Genomic DNA, 26,926 nt, shown 5'->3' with positions numbered 1-26,926 from the left:
TTTTTTGTGACTCTGTATAGCACTGTGTACGTCTGGTAGTGCTATAGAAATAATTCATAGTTGTAGTAGTAAAAGTGAAGAGTTTCTGTCTCTGGTAACCAGAGCTGAGATTGTGATGTCACAATGCCTCATTCCACCAATAAGAGCCAACCTCATCCATGTTGTCACAATGGCTTGTTTGTCTTGTATTCCCCTCTGCCCTCCAATCCAGTCAGTTGATTAACCGTTTCCCTTAATTGCATCCTTAACATCTTGTTTGTCTGTCTTGGCTGTTTAGATTGTAAGTTCATTCAAGTAGGGACTGTTTTCTTTTTCTTTGCAACTTTGCAGCGCTGCTTGCGTCTGATAGTGCTATAGAAATAATTAAAACTAGTAGTAGTAGATAGACAGTCTGTAGCCCTTGATTTATTACAGTAGCTCAGATTACTTGTTTTGACAAAAAAAAACTAAAAATAGAAGAAAATTTTAAGGTAACTATGAACAACTTATGATATCAGCTCCAGTAGAAACTGGCTTAATCCAGATATGAATTGAGCAGGAAAATTGTATAGATAAAAAACATGCTCTTTATAATGGTGCATTTTAAACTTGGAACCTTTTTATATGAATGATTTAATCAGAATTCTGTTTAGTCAACTAAATTGTGCCATAGTGCAGTATTTGTTGGAAGATTTGTAAATAGCTAGAAATGATATTTAAGTAGCCTAAAAGCATGGAAAATGTTGACAGTTCACAGAAGATCAGAAGCAACTGCACTTTCTACTTTTGCACTGGGGATATGCTCCGAACTCCAAACAGTTTTTGAAAATAATATCTCACTGCACTGATGCCAAAATACTCAATTAACCTATAGTCCTACAGTCTGTGAGCCAGTTCGTAGTATTTTATTATAGAATTTTAGAGTTGTTATAAGGTACTGTACTGAACTATAGCTTGCAGAAGTAATTTAATTAAAAATACACCTCAAAGAATAATAACCATATAATAATGCTGTGAAATGGAAAATTACTGGATGTTTTCCCTTACTCTGCATGCTTTGGTTGGAAGGCAATGCCATTGAACGCATTCCAATTCTCTGTTAGGCTATCTAAAAGATGATCAACTCAGCTCTAATCTTTCTGAGACTCTAATCATTATAATAGTAATTCTAGATAGTTTCCAATATGAAACTGCTTGCTTAAAATAGAACTCACTGCTATTACTAGTACTAACAGACATTCAAAAATCACTAAGGGGTCCTTTTACTAAGCGCGTACTAAATATTAACGCCTTAGAATATAATGGACGCGTTAGCATTTAGCGTGCGCTGAAATGGCTAGCACGCCTTAGTAAAAGGACCCCTAAATTCCTTACCTCCCCCCTTCGGATCCTGAGCTCTCTCCAACTTTTCCGCAAACATCTGAAAACCTGGCTGTTTTCAAAAATGTAATATTCACTCCATCTTTGGCATTCTATGCCCCCCACATATTCCTCTCACTTTATCCTTTAACCTTCATTGGCGTTCCTTTCTCTTCCAACTCTTGTAAACCGTGCCGAGCTCTGTGATTGTGGAGAGGATGCGGTATATAAACCTAAGGTTTAGTTTAGTTTAGTTTAAATTCATAAGGGGCAGGCAGTTTTATACTACACGATACAGGGTTTTATGCACTGAAATGTTTGGTTTTTTAAAAAAATTATCTACCTCATACAAAGGTACAGCACTATAGTAGGGTGCGTTCAGGTGTAGTTTAGGATCGATACACGCTTCCCACGTGTCTGGAGGCGGTAAGTAGGCATGTTCTGCAGTAATTGTATTGCGCAGCTACCTTCATTGTGTACTAAGCAATTAGCACATTGTTAGCGTGTGAGCCCTCAGGGCTGGATTCTGTCAACAGCGCCTAAATTGGTTGTGTCTAGAAAAATGGCACTGGCGGTAGGTTAATCACACTTAGGCGCCATTTACAAAATCATGCCTAATGATACCTAACAAAGAACATAGACACTGATAATGTAGGCCAGGGTTTTACTGGCCTAAATTGCAGGCATCTAAGTTCTTTGGAGAATCGTGCCTAGCAGCGCCTATGTTTGTCTCTGCCCCAAAACGCGCCCACTTATACATTAGATGCTGCTAAGCACCATGCAATAGGCACCTACCTTTTTAAGAATCGGGTTGCGCCTATTGGCCAGCTGTTATTATTTTTAAATTATGAGTTTGTTAAAACTCATAATTGAAGCTATTAAGGGCATTTTGGCAATTAAGTTAGGTACCTAAATCTCTCCTCCTCACCACCCTTTCCTTCTCTCTTCTGCCCCTTTCCACTCCCCTCCCCATTCAGTTTTTCAGTACTTCATTTTCTCTTAAATCCTTTTCCAGGGTATTAATTCTCATTTTTAAAAATTCCTCATTATATTCCTTTCCATCTATCTCTGACATCAATCCTTCTGTTTCATCATTTTTCTCCATTTCCCTTATCATTTTATCTTCCTATAGATTTTATTCCTCCTCCTTCTTTTTCCAGTCCTCATTCTCCATCTACTTCCAACTCTTACCGCTCTAGTCCTCTCATTTCCAGCTGTCTCTCATTCCTTTCCACAGCTTCTTGCTCCCGCCATTCAGCCATTTTCTAGTCCCTCCATTTTATCTTCTATATTAATCTCATCAAAGTCTGATCTACCTCTGCCACTCATCTACTCAGCAATCCCAGTTCCTTCATTGCCATTCATCCCCTCTCTACCTCCTGTGTCTTTCTTATGTCTTACCACCTTACCCAAGTTCCCTTTTCCTTGTTATTTCCCCCATGCTCTTTCCTTCTTCAAAGACCGTTTCTCTTCCTTTTTATCGCACCCAATCTATAACTCTCTTCCCCTTTGTCTCATTTTCAGCATCCATTATCCCTGCCTCTCTTATATCCCTAACAAACATTCTCCATCTCTTCCCCTATATGCCCTCCCTGAGCATGTGCCTCTTATCCTTTATTCATTTACCCTACCTGCCATCTTTCCAGCTTCATGCATACTATATGTTCTTCTGCTTCTTCATGTCCATCTTCCACTTTATATGCCTATGCTTCACCTAGTCCTTACTCTTCTGCCCTTCTTTCATACACCTCCTTTATCAGACTCCTTCCTCCACTGCCATCTATCAGAATGTGATTGCTCTCTCAGCCCCATAATCAGACCCTACTCCCAACTCAAACTCCAGGCATGGCCTCATTTTTCCTCCCACCATCTTCCAGTTAGCTTTCTCTCCCTTCTCCAGCCTCCTTGTCTCTGCCCCTCCTTCCAATCCAAGACCTCTTCTGTGACTGCTCATTACCTACTCTTTATGTTCAACATTTCCTATCTCTTTTCCCTGCATCCTGAAACATGAATCAGCATCTCCCCTCCATGGTCCAGAATCAGCCCATCCCTCTCCTCTCCACCCCATCCCATCTGGCATCTCTCTTCTTGACTCACCCCACTATGATCCATCATCTTCCACTAGCCCTCTTTCTCCCTGGTTCACCACTGTCTTCAAACTGTTTATTTCCATCAAAGCCACAAATATTGGTGGTAAAATGCAATTCACTGGCCTGCTGAATCCTTCACTCATGTACTCCACAAGGTTTTGTGGGTCAGTCTAGTGCATTTTGCTATTGAGATTTGCAGCCGTTATAAGAATAAAGGGTTTGAAGAGAGGGGTGGACTGGGGGGAAGAGAGGCTAGGGGAAGATAAAGGACAGGAGGGGGAGAAGAGGAGAGAGATAAGAAAATGCTGTACAGGGAGATGTAAGAAGAAGGGAGATTACCTATGTGCTATAGCATTTGGGAGAGGGTAGAGCCTCCAAATTAGGCCCATGTGCCAAGTGTGTGCCAATTTTGAGTGGACTTGAACCCAAGGTGTGTGAGCCCTTGCCTAACCTGGTCCATCCACAGCTACACTAAGGATTGGAACTTTCTTGTGATTTATGCACGTGTTTTTGCTACATTTTGAATGTGGAGCTGTTCCTTGCTATATAGGGATGTGCACCACAGTGAAAAAGGTTCACACCAACATGGCATGCCATGTGTTACATAAAACAGAAAAAATAGAGCGAATGACTGGGATAATCTGCAACTGAGAGATCAGTAAAACAAGATGTGCCAAGTGTGTGCCAAGTGTGTGCCAATTTTGAGTGGACTTGAACCCAAGGTGTGTGAGCCCTTGCCTAACCTGGTCCATCCACAGCTACACTAAGGATTGGAACTTTCTTGTGATTTATGCACGTGTTTTTGCTACATTTTGAATGTGGAGCTGTTCCTTGCTATATAGGGATGTGCACCACAGTGAAAAAGGTTCACACCAACATGGCATGCCATGTGTTACATAAAACAGAAAAAATAGAGCGAATGACTGGGATAATCTGCAACTGAGAGATCAGTAAAACAAGATGCAGAGAAAAAAAGGCCCAGATATAACTGCCAAAGTCATATGAGAGTAAGGGCAAAAAATACCTCATATGTCAGAAAAAAAACTCCACACAAACCAATCCACCAATAGCAGATATAAACCCCACTCATAAGCAGGAATTAATTAAACAGGGGAGCAAGAAAAAAACAGACTTATCTTGACTCAGACGCTCTTCATATAGTTTTCCAACATCCACTGCTAGTTAAAAATACCCTCGACAGGGAGATCCCTGTTTCACCTCTGCTGCATCAGAAGGGAGTACGGTACTGCTCAATCCAATGTCTGCTCAGAAAGAAATGGTGCCAGTCATTCACTCTATTTTTTTTGTGATATATGTAATTTAGTCTCTCATTTTTCTGGTGTTTTTAGGAATTAATACCATGTGTTTCCACCCTATTCTTGGGGAAATCCTGCACTACTGCACAAAGCAGAATATGTGCAGAATTCCTCTGCGCCATAGATTGCATAGAATTCTGTCTTTTCCAAGAAGAATTCTGTTCATCTGCTATTAGAACATCCTAAATTTCCAGTGGCCTTCCTCCTTCCCTGCACACACACTACTACAGTAAGAGAGAGGAGTTGCCCATCAGGCTGTTTCCATTTTCTCTGCCAAAAGGTGGATGAAGTGTATGTGTTCCTTAGGGTCTAGGCTAGAGAAAAGTAATGTTGGGGTTTCCTTAGAAGATGAGGAAAAACCTTGCAGGGCCTTGCTGAGAATTAGGGGGAGAGCATATGGAAGGCAGTGAAGACTAAAGGAGGGGGAGATAGAATTCTAGAAGGAACAATGCTAATAGAGAACAGGTGAACAGAAAAAAGGTAGAGAAAGGGGAGAAAAACTGAGAGTACTCACCCTGAAGAAGGAGTAGAGAGCACCAGGGATGGAACTTACCAGAGAGAGAGAAAAGGTGGAACCTGAGGAGAGAAACTGCTAAATGATGATTAAAAGGGGGGGGGGGGTATTTCATGCCTGGGGGGAGATGCCAGACTTTATAATGCATAAGAAAATTACAAATAAAGTATGCAGAGTTCTCAAATATCTTAGGTAGAATTCCTCCAGGAGTACTGTTCACCCAACTAGTGAGTTTTTAGAGCATGTGCAGAAGGCCATGCTTTTAAGCCAGTCCATGAAGGACCAGCACCATTTTGAGGAGAACCCTGATGAAATAGAACAGTGATAACAGGCCCTGATCACCATGTGGCCTGCTGCACTGTGACTGACAATGGTGCTCAAAAGTCAGAGTGACACAAAACACCAAAACGGCTTCTGACTTAAACTGAGTAGAGGGGAGTTAGATTGTTTGTTGTATCCACTGCTATAGATGTTACCAGGACCAGGATTCTATTTTCCATCTGCAAAGAAATGGCATTTAGTTCAAATTAGTGCAATTAAAGAAGCTGAAGTTTATTTGAGTAAAGTTGAACACCACCTTCCAGAGAGGGTTTTTTTTTTTTTAAAGAACGAGTGATAGTTCTGTCTTTAAGAAGCTTGAAACCAATCTTCCCTATTCATAACAAACCTCAAGGCTGATGTGAGATGAGTCTGGTCTCAGCAGACCTAGTTTAGAGGAAGCCTCTCTGCCTATTAAGCCCTAGAGCTGCAGTAAATTGTGGAATTTACTCCATGTTATAAAATCAGCTTGGTAATAAGTAGCATCAGCAAACAATTTCATCCAGCATGATGCAGTGTTTTCACAGCACTTTACAAATAGCAGTTTTTAAAGGAAAATGGACTATAGTTTTCTAAGAGTTTCCTTAGAGCATCATTAATCTAATGCTTCAAATGTTTGGTGCTTATTCATAGCCTAGAATGACTTGTTGATGCTGATACACATGAAAATGTCTGATCTGTGTCATTCCAGGCGGACACTCAAAAAACATTTTCTAGAAGTGCCTTATTTAAATAGAACAAGAGGTCTACCACAAAAGGTTTGAGAGTTGAGTTATATACTTTCCTTATCATGAAAGCAATTTTTTTGTTGTCACAGTGTATTTTGTAGAAAACTAAGACTCGTTAAAGTTAAAATATAATCAGTTTAGTTTAACTGTGAGAAAAACTGGTTGGGTGAAGAGTGAAAGGTAGAGAGAGAGAGCTGATTCTATGTGTAGCTGGTTTTAAGAAAGGTTTGGACAAGTTCCTGGAGGAAAAGTTCATAGTCTGTTATTGAGAAAGACATGGGAGAAGCCACTGCTTGCCCTGTATTGGTAGCATGGAATATTACTACACCTTGGGTTTTGGTCAGGTACTAGTGACCTGGATTGGCTACTGGGCTTGATGGACCATTGGTCTGACCCAGTGGGGCTAATCTTATGTTCTTATGTATGCTGTTCTTGCACATGTTTAACTGTTAAGTCTTAATGCATACAAATATCTATAGGGCTGAATTTCAAAACATGAATATGCAGTGTAAGAGCCATAATACATTGTGATTAGGATAAAAAAACAAAATAAAATAAGTTGCTTAGGAGATGAGTGAGTACCTCACATAGGGGATTTTTTAATGGGGGGATTCATCAAAGAGAGCTAAGCACATTAGCATGCACAAATTTTAGTCTTCACTAACTGCTAAAGCATTTGCAGGTGCCAATGCGCTTAACCCTCTTCGGAACTTGAGCTCTCTCCAAGTTTTCCGTAAACATCTGAAAACCTGGCTTTTCTCAAAAAATGTAAGTCTCCCTCCAATTTAGAAATCAAGGAAACTCTTATATCTTGGCATCCCAAGTCCTCTAAATTTTCTTCACACTTCTACCTCTAACCCTCTGTTGTAGTTCCTTCCTATTTCTCCTACTGTAAACCGCGTCGAGCTCTACGAACATGGAGATGATGCGGTATACAAACCTAAGGAGTAGATTAGATTAGATTAACGCCCTTTGATGAATTTTTTCCCCTTAGTGTGCATTAAATACCATGCAGTCCATAGATATACGGTGGGCTACACAGCATTGAGTGTGCGATAATCATTTGTTTGCACATCCTTGTAAAAGGAACCCAAGGCCAGAAACAGTCCAAAGATAGGGAAGAAGCAGCCAGTGACAGGTTACTGCAAGAAGAATTTATGTTTATGTTTATTAGCATTTGGTATACCGCATCACCATATTACAGACCTCAGCGGTTTACATTCTAAATTATATTACATATAGAAGAAAAATTAATTACTAAAGAGAGATGAAGAAAAGAAATGCACTGTAGATACAAAAAGGCTGGCCAAAGAAACTACAAAATATAGGGCTCCTTTTACTAAGCTGCACTAGTGATTTTAGCGCACTACAATGCAGCGCATGCTAGACACTAATGCCTCCATTGAGCTGGCGTTAGTTTTTGGCGCGTAGCATGGGGTTAGCATGCGCTAAAAATGCTAGCGCACCTTAGCAAAATGAGCCCATAGTATCAAGGCATAAATAAAGAAGTAGAAAACAAAAGAAAGGACACAACTAGGCAACCCTACAAAAGAAAGGTAATATAAGAAAAATCCTATACAGTCTCAATAGACTCCAATAGCAGCTCATCTGCCACTAAACCTTTACTTTTGGCTTAGTAGGTAGGTGGGAGGTTGTCTTTTAAACATCTGAATTGACTGCCTGATGTTGGCAGACTTCCATAGGCAGCTCTTAGCTGGGTTCCCAACCGTCTGCTACATATCGGAGAGTCCTGCCGATCTCTGAAGCTGAGTGAAAAGTTAAGTAGAGCAGGAGGATGGTGGCTGAATCGAAATAAACAGAAGTCGCAATTTCACCAGACACTCTTCGAGAAAGAGAAACAAGTATGCCGAACCGAACTCCCACGGAGCTCTGGAAGAACCCCAGGGAGGCTGGGCATAAACAGGAAGCCGGGGAGAAAAGGAAGCCAAGACAGTGCCACCACTGCACCAGATGGAACCAGAAACACCTCCAGCTCTGCCCCAATGAGAAAAGGCAGGGTCCACCACAGTCATGGAGACGGAGCCTCTGTGCCAAAAACTGCACCAGGTGAAGTGCTGAATCGGCCATGCTGGTCCTCCACATGTCCTTTCCCAGCAATGGTCTCCCCCTCAGCGACAGCCATCCAGTGGGAAGAGTAAAACAAAAGGCAGATAGGAAGGCCTTTAAGCCTTTAAATTTAATTTTAAATTTAAGAAATGAGAGGAAAATAAAACTCCCAGTTCGGTCTAGCAAATAAAAGTGGCATAGAAGGGGGATGGGACTTATATACTGACTTTTTGTGGTTACACATTCAAAGCGGTTTACATATATACAGGTACTTATTTTATCCCTGGAGCAATGGAACAGGATGCTACTTGACATTTAAGTATGCATAGAAGAAACATGACCTTAAGCTAGTCAGGAAATTATTAATTTCCATCCTGCTTTTCCAAAGCAGTGGAGGGCATATACTGTAGAAGGGCATTTTCGACAGGACATCTAAGCCCGACTTTGGACATTTATGCAAGGACATCCAAAAGTCAGGTCAGGAAAACAACTATTTTCAAAACTGCAAGATGTCTATCTTTTTTTTTCTTCCTAAAAATGACTCATTTATACATTCTGGCCCTTTTGACATCTATATTTTTTGTAAGTGGTATCAGCTATTAAGTTACTAAATGTTGCTCACTTATTAAATGTGTCAATAACAATAATAAATGTGAGGCATTAAAATCAATATAAGATATGAGATAATTATATTGATTTTTATCAGCGCAGCAAAACTCTGTGAGAGGAAGCCGCAGGGGCACAACTCGTCAAACCAATGCAGAAGGGATGAAAACCAGGAACAATCAACAACAATAAACATTTCAGAAGTGAGACTTACCTACCTCCAAATGCAAGTGATAAAACTTGGGCTTGGCTTTGCAACAGTAGTGATCCCTTCAAACTTTGGGTGGTAATTTTCAAATTTATATGAAAGCTGCAGTTGAAGGTATATTTTGAACAGAACCCTCCAGGAAATGATATGTCTATTTGTCAACTTAAATCAATTTGGGTCCCACCCGGACCTTTAAATGTTAATATAGCCACAAACTGATTGAGAGATTTACACCAGTTGGAGATTTCAGACTTTTATGGACATTCAAATCTATCAAAAAGTGAAAGAAAAGCTTTGAAATAACTTGTGGAAATGGACCATCTAGTGATATTAAGAGCTGATAAAAAGAAAATTCCACAGTGGTACAATAAATAATTCAATATAATATGTAGGTGGAAAGACAATTATGTAATTCAACTGAATATTTGAAAATTGAACAGGAGCCCACTCCAAGATTATCTAGCCATATTAAAGAATGGGTGATGGAAGCAGAGAAGACGGGAATGATTACCAATAGAGAAAGTAGGTTTTTAGTGGAAGTACATCCTAGAACACCAAAGATTTATTTTGTACCAAAGGTTCATAAAAGTATCACCAACTCTCCAGGTCGGCCTATAGTTTCGACCAGAGGTTTGGTGCTGGAACCATTATCCAAATTTATAGACTATTTTCTACAGAAAAAAGTAATCAAAATAATGTAATATCTGAAGGATACCTCTCACCGGTTAAGAATAGAGGAAGAAATATAGGAATTACCTGATTCCACATGGCTAGTAACGATTGATGTGGTATCACTTTACACAAAAATCCTCCAAAATGGGGCAATATAAATGATAACACATGCCCTGATTTCTATGGAGCTACCAGACAGATTCTGAGTGGATTTTTTTAGTAAAATTGGCAAGTCAAGTGATACAAGAAAATTATTTTTGGTTTTTATGAAACTTTTTAAAACAACTCCATGGAGTAGCTTTGGGTGCCACCCTAGCGCTGGCTGTGGCAAATTTGTATATGGAAAAATTTGAAAAGACATAAAGATTCCTGGATGATATATTTATTATATGGGTAGGTACAGAACAGGAATGGAAAAACTTTGGACAGTGGTTAAACACATTAGATGGGAGCTACCGGAAGGTGCTTGGAGAGAGAGGAGACTTTTGCCTGCACTAGAACAGCTTTTTGTCTCTTTGCCTTAACTTTCTCCTGCCTTTGGGATTGCTCCTGAGGCATCAGAGGCAATGGCTGGTGACATCATTGGGATCCGTCTCTCCATGTGGGATCCGTCTCTTCATGTAACATCATTGGGATCCATCTCCATGCGACCGCAGGGCACGGCCAAAGGTGCGTGCCCTAAGGGGCATGCCCTTTGGGAGCCCCTTTGGCCATGAAGAGTCAGGAGGTGTTGAGAGACTATATCATCTTTGGGTAAGATTTATATTTTTTTCTGTATATATTAATGGGTAAAAGAAAAGCTAAACCCAAAAGCTCCACTCCTGCTGCATCTGGCTCTATGGACTGCCATTTAATACCAGTGACCCCATCATAAGCTAACCAAGAGTATGCTTCCATTTCTGGTGTATTCTTATTAATAATAATAATACTAATAATAACAGTTTATATACCGCAGGACCGTGAAGTTCTATGCGGTTTACAATGATTAAAATTTACAGATTGAGTAGTACTAACAGAAATAAGATTTAGCAGTCAGTTATTTTGGGGAGGGATTGTTCAGTGTAACTGCCTAAGTACTTTAGGAACAAATATGTTTTTAGGTGTTTCCTAAATTCCCCATAAGTATTCGCAAGCATGAGTAATTGTTTCAGGTCTTTACCCCATAATGCTGCCTGATAAGAGAAGAGATGTTGATGGTGTCTTTTAAATTTACATCCTTTAACCGATGGAGAAACAAAATTCAATTTGAACTTCCCTTAAGTTGATTGGTTGATAAAGAGAAAAGGTCAGTTATATATCTGGGGGCTAGACCGAAAAGTACCTTGAAGCAGAAACATCCGAATTTGAACTTCACATGTGCCTCCATCAGAAGCCAATGCAGGAGTCAGTAGGAAGGGGTTATATGGTCGAACTTCTTCAGACCCAGAATCAGCCTGATCACCGCATTTTGTACCAGTTGTAATTGTTGCAAGTTCTTCTGGGAAATTGCCAGTTAGGCTATATTACAATAGTCAAGTTGGCTCAGTATAAAGGATTGTACCAGAATTCTGAATGATGAAGCATCAAAATATGCTCTAATGGACCGAAGCTTCAAGAGAGTAAAAAAACCCTTTCTGACCAAAGAGTCCACCTGATCTTTCATGGTTAGGCCCTGGTCTAGTATTACACCCAGTACCTTCATAGTAGATTGGATAGGGTAACTGAATTTGTTGATGTGCAGCAATGTTTTGGCGAGGCTACGAAGAATTTTGTTTTTTCTGAGTTTAGTTTCAATCTAAATTCAGTCATCCATTGTTCCATCACATTTAGTATTTCTGTTGCCATAAGAGTGACTTTGGAGAGAGAGGTCGTGAATTGAATAATAACCGTGAAGTCATCTGCATAACTGAATAATTTTATCCCCAGTTGGGACAATTGCGCACCTAGTGATGACATGTAAACATTGAAAAGCAGTGGAGACAGTGGAGACCCCTGCAGAACACTGGATGGATTACTCCAAGTTTCAGATAGATTGTGGTTAAAGCGTACTTGATAAGTGCGGGATGTAAGGAAACCTCGGAACCAGTCTAGTACCTCGCCTCTGATACCAATTGCATCTAAGCATTGTAACAGTTTCCCATGGTCCACTACGTCAAAGGCAGAGCTCATGTCAAATTGCATAATCAGTGCGTTAAGGCACCTACTGAACAAGGAACATAAATTATCCAAGATGACCGCAATTACTGTCTCAGTGCTGAATAAAGGTCTGAAACCAGATTGAGTTTCATGTAAAAGAGGGAATTGATCAAGATATTCCATCATTTGGGTGTGTACCAATCCTTCCATGATTTTTACAAAAAGTGGAATGGATGCTACAGGTTTATAGTTGATTGTGACTGCTAGTGATTCTTTACAATTTTTTGGAATTGGGGTTATTATGATGTGACCATTATTAGTAAGGAAATTTCCATTTTTTAAATTATCGGTCAAATAATTCAACAAAGCTAGTTTAAAGCTTGATGGGCTGCTTTCATAATATCTGGGGGACAGGAGTCCAAGACGCAGTATGATTTAGTGTACTTGTTATATAATTTTATATAACTGTTCCATTCTAAATTTTGAAAGGAGTTCCAAATCATATCCACTGATATTTCATTTCTTTGTACGTTAACTATTTGATGTTCATGTATATCATTTGTTGAGCAGTTATTTTTCAGGTTTTTAATTTTTGAATCAAAATGCTAGATTATTTGCTGAAGGTAGCTTACAGTTATGCATGGATTGAGTGTAGCTTGTGGTGTCAAATAAGTTTGTAACTAGGTTGAACAGTTCTTTTGTATTAATTCCTTTTGAACTAATGTTGGATGAGTCAATTTTGGATGAGTAAAAAGCTTTGCGTTTTTCTTTTATCAATTGTTTTTAGATTTTTATGTTGGATCTCCAGTTGTTCCGGTCTGACAATTTTCCCATTTTTTTCCAGATCCTTTCCAATCGTCTTACTGCTTGTTTCATTTTTAGACGTTCAGTATCAAACCATTTGTTGTATTTATTTGAGCAGCTTTTGCTATTTCGTTTAGGGGCAATTTTGTCTAAAATGGATTTGCTTGTTTTCATCCAGTGATCCCAGAAGTCAACCCCTTCTTCTATCTCCTCTTGTAATTCATATTGTGACCAGTATTCCTCTGGATTGATATGGCCCCTTGTGAGATGTTCTTTTTTTATGCTTGGGTATTGTGGCACCGCCGGACCCACTTATACAATGGCCCCGGACGGTGCTCAGGATAGCCGGCGTCTCACGTGCTTCCAGTAAAAGTTGAAAGTCCTGCTGGTTTGTTAGTCATTCAAGAAATACAAAAAGAGTCAGGAACACCGAAGTTCAAAGCAAAAATAAAGTCTCAATTTATTGAGTTCACCAAAACCCTGCATAGGTTTTAGTCCATTCCTTCCATGGACAAAAGCACACAGGAACAAAAACTGGGTTGTTAAAACAAACACCCCACACCTTCCTTCCAAGTATCACAGGTGAGTAGTTCCTTAAACTGTAATAGATCAGTCTTAATGGGTCTGCCTTAGCAAGCAGGCAGAAATAAGGCTATAACACTTCCTTTGAAGCATGAAAGTGTCGCACCCAGGCCTGGATTGAAGCAGGCCTGGCCCCAACCAACTCAGCAGTAGTTGGTGGGGGAGGGGATTAGTTGAATCCACTAATTTAAATCTGTTTTTAAACAGAATGCAAAAAATGGCCCCACAATCCCTCCCAAAGATCTTGTGTGGATTCTCCCCACTAATCTGACACCCCTGCACAAAGTCCTTATTGAAATTCCCTTAATCCTAAAAAGGGCAAACAGAAACAAAACTTTTCAGAAAAATAAACTTGAATAAAGGTTTCCAGCTTTAAGCACCTTGCAGTGAGCCCAGCACTGCTCAATGGCTCCACACAGGTGCAAACAGGTTCAATAAACCAAACCCAAAAAGTTCAACAACTTAAGCACAACAAAAAAGCAAAGGAATTGTACTTAGCTTCCCTCCATGGCACAAGGTTCTGTATCCATGCTAGCATCCATAAATTCCATGGGCTCTGATTCAGCTGGCTGGTTGGCTTCGGAGACAGGGGCTGCATCAAGCATTTCAATATCCTGGAAATACTGAGGTTCAGGAGAGCTATCCTGCAAACCTCCCTCCTGGGCTGACACAGGGCCAGTGGCGTACCTAGGGTATGTGGCACCCGGGGCCCATCATTTTTTGACACCCCCCCCCCATGTAAAAAAATATTTTTTTGTAATGACCATGAAACGGAATAAATGGTCAGAATAGAAACAGGCAGTGAAAATTTTCTTATATTCCAAACATAACATAACATAAATTATGTCTGAATTGTCATGACATCAGAAGTACATATGGAGTAGTTGCAGGTGATGCTTGGGACAGTTCTGATTGTGTTAGTTCGGTTTTATGTGTTTTTTGAATAGAAGGGTTTTTATTTCTTTTTTGAAGGTTTTGTAGTTTGTGGTCGAGGTCAATAGGTTGTAGAGTTGGGGGTCGAGTGTTGCAGCTCGATTGGCTAGGAGGTTGTCGAACAGTTTTTTTCTTTTGACGTTTTTGGTTGGAGGGTGTGTGAATGGTGCGTGAGTTCTCCTATGTCTGATTGAGGTGGATTGAATTATTTAGCTGAAGAAATTAGTTACCCCCTCATCCCACACACATTAATTCTCTTCCATTTTTGTTCCCATTATAAAAAACACTGATAAGTTCCCAGAAAAAAAATACATTAAAATAAGAAGTGAAAACAAAGGCCCCTACAGATGAGAACATAACATAAGAATAGCCTAACTGGGTCAGACCAATGGTCCATCATGCCCAGTAGCCCATTCTCATGTTAGCCAATCCAGGACACTAATACCTGGTCAAAACCCAAAGAGTAGCAACATTCCATGCTACCGATCCAGGGCAAGCAGACACTTCCCCCATGTCTTAATAACAGATTATGGACTTTTCCTCCAGGAATTTGTCCAAATCTTTCTTAAAACCAGCTACACTATCTGCTTTTACCATAACTTCTGGCCACTTCATTTTTAAATTTAGATTTTTCCTTTCAAACAGAGACCTTGCTAGATGTCAAATACAGCACAAGGTAACTTCACATGGACTTAGCTGTGCAGGAAATGTGAATCTCCTCATACACCCACCATATAGTGCAAAAATGTGCAAAGGTCTATTTTTTTCTTTCGATTACTACATAGCCTAATGCCACACAAGCAGCGCTGTTACAAACATATTCTGTAGGTCAATGCTAAGGATAACAAAGTTTCCTTCCTTGGACCAGAAGGAGATACTGATAAACCACTGGAAGAGATCCCAAAACAACACCCAAAGACCCACTCAGTGTGTGAACCAGTTGAGTGGAGTGGACTAACTGGGGGGTGGAAATGGGCCCGGAGTTTGCTCAGCAGAATTTCCCAGACCACCTCTTCCTCTCAACACATTGACACGCTGCCACCACCACCACTAGGAACACCTCACTGGGTAGGCCAGCTATGCTATAAACTTTATAAAACACATTATTATATTTTCTTATAAAGCACATATTTTAACTGAACTCTCTGACATCCTCAGCCTTTCCATTCACAAAAATAGAAGGAAGAAAAGTTCCCATTTCCTGCTGTCTCATGTCCCCGGCCTATACAATATTTTTTTTCTGCAGACCCTTCAAAAGTCTGACCAAATCCTCATTTCACTTGCATTATAAAGTACTGAGGATGCCATCTCTCCCCAATCCCAGGTCCTAAAGTCTAAGACAGTAGCGCAAACTAATGCTGCCAGATTCAGGAAAAAAAATTTAGATTCGATTCAGCCTATTGAATTGGTTTTTCAATTCAATTCGATTTTCCTGCCCAGTTGGGTGATTTTTTTCAAAAATCCTGGTGGGTTTTATAGCTTTTTCACCCCGTTTGGCTTCCCCTAATCACACTTGCGCTGTGGTGTAAATAAAATAAAGAAACAAAAAGGACTTTTCCTCTCTCTGTTAAATCCTAGCTCACGTTTGCAGTCCAACACCAGCTCTGGCAGGATACACATTTCAAATCTGACATATTGTAATCACAAAACAGAAAATAAAATTAATTTTTCTACCTTTTGTTGTCTGGTTATATTTCAGATCTTGTTGGTCCAAGGCTCTGGTTTTCTTCTGATAACTTGGGGTCTCCTTCTTTCTTCTTTCTGCATGCTAACCATCCATCTGCCAACTCTGTCCTCCCTTTCCATTTCCCTTCCCTCCCCAGGAAGTCTGGTATCTTTCCTTTTTTTCATCTCCCTCCACAGATCCACCTTTTCTTAACTACCCTTTCATCCGGCATCTCTCCCTCCTTCCCCACCACCCGAGTCCACCATCTCTCCCTTTCTTTTCCCAATTACCCTCCTATCCAATATCTCTATCCCTCCTCCACACCATCCCTTGTGTCCAATTTCTCTCCCTTTCTGTTCCTTCCCTCCCTAAATCCCATGGTCCATCATCTCTCTCCCTCTCCTCTATTTTCAGACCCATTATTTCTTCCTCCCCCCCAAAGTTTGGCATATGCACGTCTCTTTGAACACCCCCTTCCCTCCGTGCACTTCTAAACCAGGGTCCCCCAAAGGCCTGTCCCCCCTTAAAGGTCTGCCTGTCCCCCCTTGAAGGCCTGCACCCCCCTTGAAGGCCTGTCCCACCTCCTTGAAGGCCTGTCCCCCCCTTGTAGGCCTGTCCCCCCCTTGAAGGCCTGCCTGCCTGTCCCCCCTTGAAGGCCTGTCCCCCCTTGAAGGCCTGCACCCCCTTGAAGGCTTGCACCCCCCCGAAGGCCTGAACCCCCCCGAAGGCCTGAACCCCCCCGAAGGCCTGCCCTACCCCCTTGAAGGCCTGTCCCACCCCCTTGTAGGCCTGACCCCGCTTGTAGGCCTGTCCCCCCCTTGAAGGCCTGTCCCCCCCTTGAAGGCCTGCACCCCTCCCGAAGGCCTGCACCCCCCCCAAGGCCTGTTCCCCCCTTGAAGGCCTGTCCCACCCCCTTGTAGGCTTGTCCCACCCCCTTGTAGACCTGTCCCCCCCTTGAAGACCTGCCTGCCCCCCCTTGAAGGCCTGTCCCTCCCCCTTGAAGGTCTGCACACCCCCCAAAGGCCTGCCCCCCCCTTGGAGGCCTGTCCCCCCTTGAAGGCCTTCCTGCCTGTCTGTCACCCCCCTCCTCCTTGAAAGCCTGCCTGCCTGCCCGCCCGCCCCACCCCGAAGGACTGCTCGCCCCTGGCCTCCCCGCACCACTATGAAGCAGCACTACCTATGCTCCCGGCCTTGCCGTTCTGACGTCAGAGGAGGGGCGGGACCGCGGCGCAGGAAGCAGCGCCCAAGCAGCTCAGGTATCGCTGAAGTCGCGATCCTGCTGCGGGCTGCTTCACAGGTGGTGCAGGAAGGTCAGTGGGGCGAGCGGTCCTTCGGGGGTGGGGGGAATGAACGGCAAGGCCGGGAACACCCCCTCATGGCTGGCACCCGGGGCGGACCGCCCCTCCCGCCCCCCCCTTAGTACGCCACTGCCCAGGGCAGACTGCCTGATTCTTCCTCAGTGCTGCCTCAAGAGCACTGAGGCGACCACTGCAGCTTCTGCTTAGTTTTCCCAGGGCTTCTAATTAGACCCTGCAGCTGTGTGTTAGCTGAGCTAGTGGAATTGTGCTGAGGCTGTTCCCAGCTGTTCCCCTCATAATCCTCACCTCCCCAGGGTTTTGTAAACTGGGTTTTAAATGGGAATGCAGAGCTTTCCTTATTACTGGAGTCTAGCCTGTCACACTGGTTGGCCCTCTTTAAGGCCAGGCTAGGTTTAGGCAGAGCCTTCCCTGGCACAAGCCGAGCTTTAGGGCTAGGGTTGTGACAGTATGTTTTGGATTTTAAACGAGTCCAGATTAAAGTGAAATAATAAGTAAAGTAATCAGACTAGATATCATGACACCAAGTATATTCAGATATAGAGATGGAAGGTTCTAGAATCTCCTTTGTGGACATAGCTACCACATCTAGATGATGGCCTTTTTCATGTGTTTGTATGGTTTGAGGGAGATTAAAATTAAGTAAAGATAGAAAGTTTTTTAAATCTTTTGCTTCTGGATTGTCCTCTTTGTCTAAGTGTAAGTTTATGTCTCCTGCAATGATGTTATAAGAAGGAGTAATTAAATTATGTAGAACAAATTCACAGAAGTCCTCTTTAGCTTTTGTCCAGCTTTTTGGTGGGCCGTAAAATAATATGCAAAAAAGGGATTCTTCTAGTTCCTTATTGCTAATTTTAGCAATAAGTCTAATATTTCTAACTGATTGGTTATTTTGGTGTCCAATAGTTCAAATTCAAATCCTTCCTTAATAATCACTGCTAATCCTCCCCCCCTTCTGCCAGCACGATTTAGCATGTGAATTTTAAAATTATCTGGTAGGAGGTCGTTTATTATTTATATAGTAGATGACGGCAGATTAAAGACCCGAATGGTCCATCCAGTCTGCCCAACCTGATTCAATTTAAATTTTTTTATTAATTTTTCTTCTTAGCTATTTCTGGGCAAGAATCCAAAGCTTTACCCGGTACTGTGCTTGGGTTCCAACTGCCAAAATCTCTGTTAAGACTTACTCCAGCCCATCTACACCCTCCCAGCCATTGAAGCCCTCCCCTGCCCATCCTCCACCAAACGGCCATCCTTTGTCTCATCTTCAGCAATGATTTCCCATCCTGAGAGTAGGTGCAGAAGAGTTAAGGGAAAAAGTAAGGAAAGCTAAGAGGCCTTCCCATCTGATCCTACAAGAGATTTTCCAACTATTTCATTACATTAGATATTTTTATTCCGCCATTACCTTGCGGTTCAAGATGTCTACATTACAGAGGTAGGAGATAGGTTTATATTGATAGGGATAAAACTCCAGTAAAGGGCGATTCACATTCAAACCTAACCTATGTTAAAAGCTTAGCTGTGACCAATGTATTTAGAACACATTGAGCTATGCTCACATCTTACCAAGTTAGAACACCTGTGTATGCAATCTTTTTCCAAATTTTCCTGCTGATTAGTGCTGCCTCTTCCTTTCCAATGCAGCTGTCCCATCCTCCAAACCCATCCCTCAAACCCTCTCACCTCCCCGTTACCAGTTTTACTTTAAGGATACGGACACTGACAGCTTCTGCATCTGTACTCAGCAGCCTCTTCACCTCCTTCTCTACATCTGGAGACTCAATGTACTGGGCCAGAGGTTGGAAAAGAAACAGAGGAATGGCTTCAAATTGGAGCTCTCAATAACTATGTCCTTTATATTCAATGGAAGGTACATATGTGCATATATTGTATGCATGGTAATAGAGACAAAAAGAGGCTAAATTAGCATACGTTTGAAACCTGTCCCCTTATAGAGATCAACTTTGTAGGCCATGGTTGGAAGCAGGATAATGGGCTAGATGACTAACAGGTCTGACCCAGTATGACTATTCTTACGTTTTTATGAAATGCCTTACACAGAGAAAAGTTGTTATGAAAGTAATCACATGATTGATTATATTATAATATCAATGTGAATGTGGAAATAAATTTAAAAAAAAAATGAAATGCCTTAAAATTTACAGCCCAAGTCTGCCCAGTAACTGGCCTAGTTCAATTTTAATATTATTTTCTGATTCTAAATCTTCTGTGTTCATCCCATGCTTCTTTGAACTCAGTCACAGTTTTACTCTCCACCACCTCTCTCGGGAGCGCATTCCAGGCATCCACTACCCTCTCCGTAAAGTAGAATTTCCTAACATTGCCCCTGAATCTACCACCCCTCAACCTCAAATTATGTCCTCTGGTTTTACCATTTTCCTTTCTCTGGAAAAGATTTTGTTCTACGTTAATACCCTTCAAGTATTTGAATGTCTGAATCATATCTCCCCTGTCTCTCTTTTCCTCTAGGGTATACATATTCAGGGCTTCCAGTCTCTCCTCATACATCTTCTGGCGCAAGCCTCCTATCATTTTCGTCGCCCTCCTCTGGACCGCCTCAAGTCTTCTTACGTCTTTCACCAGATACGGTCTCCAAAACTGAACACAATACTCCAAGTGGGGCCTCACCAATGACCTGTACAGGGGCATCAACACCTTCTTCCTTCTACTGACTACGCCTCTCTTTATACAGCCCAGCATCCTTCTGGCAGCAGCCACTGCCTTGTCACACTGTTTTTTTGCTTTTAGATCTTCGGACACTATCACCCCAAGGTCCCTCTCCCCGTCCGTGCATATCAGCTTCTCTCCTCCCAGCATATACGGTTCCTTCCTATTATTAATCCCCAAATGCATTACTCTGCATTTCTTTGCATTGAATTTTAGTTGCCAGGCATTAGACCATTCCTCTAACTTTTGCAGATCCTTTTTCATATTTTCCACTCCCTCTTCGGTGTCTACTCTGTTACAAATCTTGGTATCATCTGCAAAAAGGCACACTTTTCCTTCTAATCCTTCATCAATGTCACTCACATACATATTGAACAGGATTGGCCCCAGCACCAGATCTTCTTTGGACAATAGCCATGTTTCCGTTAGAAAAAGACAGACTATTTGTTTGCTGATGATCCAGTCTTTGATTAAAAAAGCTTTATTCCTTACTGATCTAGTATTAAGATATGTGCAAGGAATAGAAGTGGATGTGATAGGTCTGGTAGATGTGGCGGTTCTGATGAGTTTTACTTCCCTTGCCCTTTTTTTAAGGATGCATTGATGTCTTCCATTGCTTGTAATTACTTTTATATGATTTGCTCTGTCTTTCTGTTGGTTGGTAATGAACCTAATGGGTACCTCAGGATAATGGACTAAGTTTAGTTGTGGATAGAGTGAATTAACCCCCTTAATGCTACCACTTATTAGGTAGATTAGTAGTATCAATAGGAGATTCATGTTTGCGATTAATGTGTCTCCTTCCTGTCTCAGTAAATATATTTTTCCCTAACTCTCCTAGTTTCTAGGTCAAATTGACACTATTATAAATTGGCACTATTATGAATTGTCACAGTTATAAATTGACATTAGCACTTACAATTTCTAGGTTATAAATTGACCCTAATCAGATTGCTCGTTCCTTAACATAGTCAGTTTCAGATAGTACTGATTATGTTGAGGGAGATAGCTCTTAGGGTTAGGTCTTTCAATTCGTCTTGGCCAAGTCTTAATTAATAGTTTTTCCTTAGCAGTACAGTCCGGTCTTGGCGACAACATTTAGGCCTATTATTACCAACCCTATCCCTGAAGAGGCGGAAAGTTCAAAGTTAGAGCCGCTGGGGGCGTCGGGAGGCAGGGCTGGTCTCCCACACCAACCTGATGTCCTTCCCTTGCAGTGGAAGGGTTGTTTTTCATTGGGGTAGCTCCCAGTAGCAATGGAGCTGCCCTGAAGAGAAGAAACTTGAAAACTTAGAGCCACAGGGGGCGTCGGGCGGTAAAGCAGCTCCTGATTGGTAAGGCCTGACTTTAGTGGAGGAAGAGGCGGTCGAAGCATACAGCGAGTGATTTCCTTCACTCACCGGTGCTCCGACTGCTCTCTCCTGCCTCTCCAGCTGTCCTCTTCTGGTCAGCGGTCAGAAAATACTGCGAATGACTGGGACCACGAACCGCCAACCCCAAATGACAAGAGGAACACTGTATAATTGAAAACCTCTCTCAAAAATGTATACTTAAGATTGTTAAACTTTCCCTGTGTGATAACAAATACACCTAAAGAATTGTGTTATAAATATTTGAAAGTTTTCTTTCTAATGAAAACCTAAGAATACACAAGACTCGGAGTTCTAGAAAGGCAATGTTGCTCTGTACAATCATGGATTATTAAGTTTTCATCTAGTAAGTTCTCACTACAGTACTCTTGCCATTTAGCTTTCCCCCAAATTAGTTAATAATATATGTGATTTGTATTTAAAACAGAATTTACTCTGGTACGGTTGCAAGATGCTTTAAAAATATTCAAGTTAAATATTATTTAGAAAGTTAAATAAGGACAGTGCTGTGAGTCTGTTTCACACATATCCTGTTGGGGGAAATGTGGTAGGCAAGTTGTACAAAGTTGGCATGGCTAATTAACACTGACTACAGATGCAAGCAATAGAACACAGAGGGAAGCAAGCTCCCATGGTGAGTACTGTACACAGACACTTTCAGAGGCAGTTGTGAGATTTTACCTAGCAAAATACAGCTATCACAAAGATGCTGTGGCTCACCTCAGAGGCAGCTTTCCGTAAGTTTCTGCCTCCAGAACAACAAATCCATTTATATTATTTCCCTTAGAAAACAGAAACCAATCGGCATTCAGCGCTATTTAACTGGTCAGAAGGGGCACTGACGAGCTAAATAATAATAATTATAGCTTTATTTATATTCCATCATACCTTTTCAGTTCAAGACAGTGTACAACAAGAGGTGATGTAAGGGCAGTCAGATAACATCAATTAGAATTGGGGAGGGTTAGAAAGACAGTTATGTGATGAGGTGGTATAGGGTAGGAGGAAGAGGTATGTAAGATGAGGTAGGTGTCGCACAGATTTGGAGGATCAGGTAAATTTGTCGAATAGGTGGGGTTTTAGTGATTTTCTGAGAAACTGGTATGTTAGAGCTTGAAAGGAAAGTATTTTATTGAGGAATCTGGAATTTGCATCCTTTGGGAAAAGGGAATGCGAACAGCAGTGTTCTGTGTGAGAAGCAGAATTTGTCTTGCAGGGTTGAGCTGAATATTCATACAAGATAACCTGTTATCTCCACTGAATATTCATGGTTAGTGGCTGAAAATTAACTGGCTAAATCGAGCAGTAACTGGCAATTTTCAGCGCTGAGCGGCTAAGCTTAGCAGCCAAATAGGACCACTTAAGTAGCAGTCTTATCTTTGGCTGCTATAAACTTAACTGGTCAGCACTGAATATTGACTTAGCCAGTTAACGTTTTAGCAACCCCCACCCCACCTCCACAAATTCAGCACTGGCTATAAATGGTGCCGCATTGAATATCCACAGTTATCGCCAACTACAGAAATTATCCAGGCTGTCTCTTGGTGGCTGAATATCGCACCCAAAATGTTTTAGTCAACAGGAAGAACAATTTAAATAGTGAAGAGGTCTATAAGCATGGCAACTAGGTGAGGCTATCAGACATTGGCACACAGTATAGAGGTTTGACTATTCTGTGAGTCATATCATTTGGGCACATTGCTAGATCTAGCTGTGCTAAAGTCTTTATGAAACATAAATCGGAGCAAGGCATACAGGTATCTGGCTACAAAGAGAACTAACAAGCATTAGCCAAAGTGAGCCTTATCTAGAATGGGATGAGGCTAGAATGTGCAAGTTCCAGGGAAGCTGCTTATCTCACAAACTCAGAGGATACCTTCATCATTGTACAGAGGGTGAACATGGATCCCCTGACTCAAGCAGAGCAGCCAAGCCCTTGCATTATGCCAGCAAGGGAGGCATAGGGAGGTCTGCTCTGTTGAGCTATTTTTGAAGACATATCAATATTACTGGTATAGTGATCAGGAGTCCAATATTCAAAGAGGTTTAATAGGGGCAGGAGAAGATGAAAGTGATTAGACTCAGGAATAATCTAAGGAAATATTTATTTATAGAAAAGGTGGCAGGGTTGTGGAATGGCCTTTGGATGGAGATGATGGAGACAAGTATTATATCTGAACTCAGTAAATTATGAGTAAAGTACAGAGGATCTCAAAGGGAGAGGAAATGAATGTAGGGCTTAGTAACTGTCATGGATGGTTAGACTGGGTAGGCCATATAACATTATTCAATGTTCTCGTTCTTTTTTTTACAATTGTATTTCCTCCCTTTCCATAAGAACATAAGAAAAGCCTTCACCGGATCAGACCGAGGTCCATCCAGTCCGGTGATCCGCACACGCGGCGGCCCATTTAGGTGCTCCTGATTGGAGACCCAGATATACCGTAGCCCTCAATATGATTTGCAAGAAGGTGTGCATCCAACTTGCGCTTGAATCCCAGAACAGTAATCTCTGTCACAATATCCTCCGGGAGAGCATTCCAAATTCCCAGCACTCGCTGAGTGAAAAAGAACTTCCTGACATTCGTCCTGAACCTGCTGCCTCTCAGTTTCAGTCTGTGACCTCTTGTCCGTGTCACCTCCGAAAAAGTTAGTAAAGCTTCTTCTTGGTCCATTTTATCAAATCCTTTTATTAATTTAAAAGTCTCTATTAGATCCTCTCTCAGTCTTCTCTGCTCGAGGGTAAACAGTCCCAATTTCATAAGGAGCTCTTTGTAGCTCAAATTCTCCAATCCCTTGACAAGTTTCGTGGCTCTCCTCTGTACCCTCTCCAGCAGAGTTATATCTTTCTTGAGGTATGGAGACCAGTGTTGTACACAGTACTCCAATTGCGGTCTAACCATTACTCTATAAAGTGGCATTATTACATCTTCCGATCTACTCGTGATCCCCTTCTTAATCATGCCCAACATCCGGTTTGCTTTCTTCGCCGCTGCCATGCATTGTGCCGAAGGCTTTAGGGTTCTGTCAATCAGTACCCCCAAATCTCTTTCTTGTTCGCATTTTGCTAATGTCGCCCCCAGCATCTTATATTCGTGTTCTTTGTTTTTTTTCCTAGATGCATCACCTTGCATTTGTTTATGTTAAAATTCATCTGCCACTTTGATGTCCATGCTTCCAGCTTGTTCAGATCCTTCTGGAGTTCCTCGCAGTCCCTTTGAGAGTCAACCGCCCTACATAGTTTTGTATCGTCTGCAAACTTTATTATATTACATGTTGTTTCCTCTTCCAGATCGTTTATAAAAATATTGAACAAGATGGGCCCAAGAACCGAGCCCTGGGGCACGCCGCTAGTCACCCTCTCCCAGTCCGAGAATTTACCATTTATGGTAACCCTCTGCATTCTGTTCTCCACCTTTCGTTTCCTGTAAGTCTATTCCAATCTGTATAATATTAAGTACACCATTTAATTTTTTTTTTTTTTTTACAATATTTGTATTGTTATTGATAATTTTTTTTTATTTTCTTATGAACTCCTCCATTTTTAATTGCTTATTCATTTAGAAACTTGATAAGTGACATCAAATTTTAATAAAAACTTGAAACTTGATTTGATGTCAGTTTTTTAAAATTATTATTTATTTTTATTGATTTTACCAATATAATTACAAGCATCCACTTGCTCTGGAAATACAGAGAATAAAGAATTGTCAAATAGTAGAAATCTACAATCCAAAAGTAATAAATGTAATCTCTTCCTTAGACCACAAATAGAAGTTGAGGGGGAACCCAAAAGATAAGGAGATCAATTAAAGTTATACATTGAATTAAGGCATATGCTTTACGAGTTATAACAACATCTGCAATTAAATTAATTGTCCCTGATTTAATGGAGCAGTTTCTTAGTATCTACAAAGGCTTTAAGATGATCAGGGGCAAAAAAGGTATATTTAGTCCCAGCATACTTTACACAGAATTTACATGGGTAACTCAACAAAAAAGAAGCCCCTAGTGCCTTAACCTCTTGTCTCATGTTTAGAAATAATTTCCTTCGGTACTGAGTAGATTTAGTCACATCTGGATAGACCCAAATTCTCTGTCCAAGAAACAAAACTTGGGAAAAATGAAAAAACATACGCATCACAGAATTTAGGTCCAGTTCAAAGATTTGTTGTCATTTTCTATGTTATTATAATTCTAGACAAGTTGCTCACACCAGAGATGGCCCAGCTAGAGACCTCCCTGACAGCAATACAGTGTGGCGACACAGCCATTTCTAGGGTGAGCTGCCATGGAGCTGGTTTGCTGCTTAGTCAAATCCTGCTAGTTACAGTCTGTTACTGGTGATTGCTCTTCCATCTCTGCTTTGCTCTTCCTTTGTCTCCATTAAACAATGATCCCTAAAGTCCTCTATCCTGAACATTTAGAAGTATGAGATAGGTATGTCGGCCACAGGGTAATTTTAAGGTGTGGTGGTTCTCAGGGGATCCATAAAATGTCCACTACGGCATTGAGAAGAGACACATTTTTAAAGTTCTATTGCTTTAGTCCTGCATTTTTTTTAGTCTCGCCCAGTTATACTTCTCTATGAAAAAAGATGCTGATACTCAGACAGGGGGTGGGGTGACTATCTATGGCTTTGCCCTTACAGTGGCTATGTTCCCACAGTACCCACACCTGTCACCAGCAATGTAACATATAGAAAGGTGTCACTGCAAATAGTATATCAGTACCAAGAATACCAACACATCTCTTAATTGGAAAAACAGCCTGTTCTTCACATTATCAGCAGTTTCTCTCTCTCGCACATACACACACACACATACACACACACACACGTGTGTGTGTGTGTGTGTGTGTGTGTATATATATATATATACATATATAACACGGATATTATATGGTCTAAAAACACCAATACATACCAGAAGCAAAATCACAAGATATGCCTCTTGCTTCTATGACCTGGCAAGAAGCACAGCTAGGATCAAATTAATGCTATGAAAAGTAAAGCTACATGACAGATATGAGTCATTCAGGAATAGGCTGGAATCATTCCTTGTTTTACCTTCATTATATGCAGTGAAAGTAAAACCAGAATTGGTTCAGATTTTCTCTGACCTGGAGCTGTCTGATAGCTCATAAGCTTTTAGGATTCAAAATATACAAGGAGCTACATTTGAAAACAGACAAATTGTTAAGGGCAGCAGAGTTGCCTAGTCAAAATATAAAACTTTTCAGAAACAGAACATGGGTTTGTAGCCTATTGAGCAGAGACTTGTGAGTGTCACCCTATAACCAAAGTTCCTTATATTTAAGGAATTCTATGAGAGTCAGAGCTGTTACTGCGGCAGCCAGAGCTAAAAACGCTAGCGCAGCTTTGAAAAGGAGAGGGTTAGTTACTCCATCTACTTCTAACCAACAAACCAAAATCATCATACCTTGCAGTGCCCACAGGTTATCTAATCCTTCTAAAAAATGGCCACATTTCTTGTATAATTAAATTAAACATGATTAACAACAGCTATCAATCACACAGCGCAAATGCATCGACGTCAATAATGTTACTCAGCTCATATGCACTAATGT

Source organism: Geotrypetes seraphini, chromosome 2 (assembly GCF_902459505.1).
Source record: "Geotrypetes seraphini chromosome 2, aGeoSer1.1, whole genome shotgun sequence".
In the NCBI taxonomy this organism is placed as follows: Eukaryota; Metazoa; Chordata; class Amphibia; order Gymnophiona; family Dermophiidae; genus Geotrypetes; species Geotrypetes seraphini.
This window is presented reverse-complemented; position numbering follows the sequence as displayed.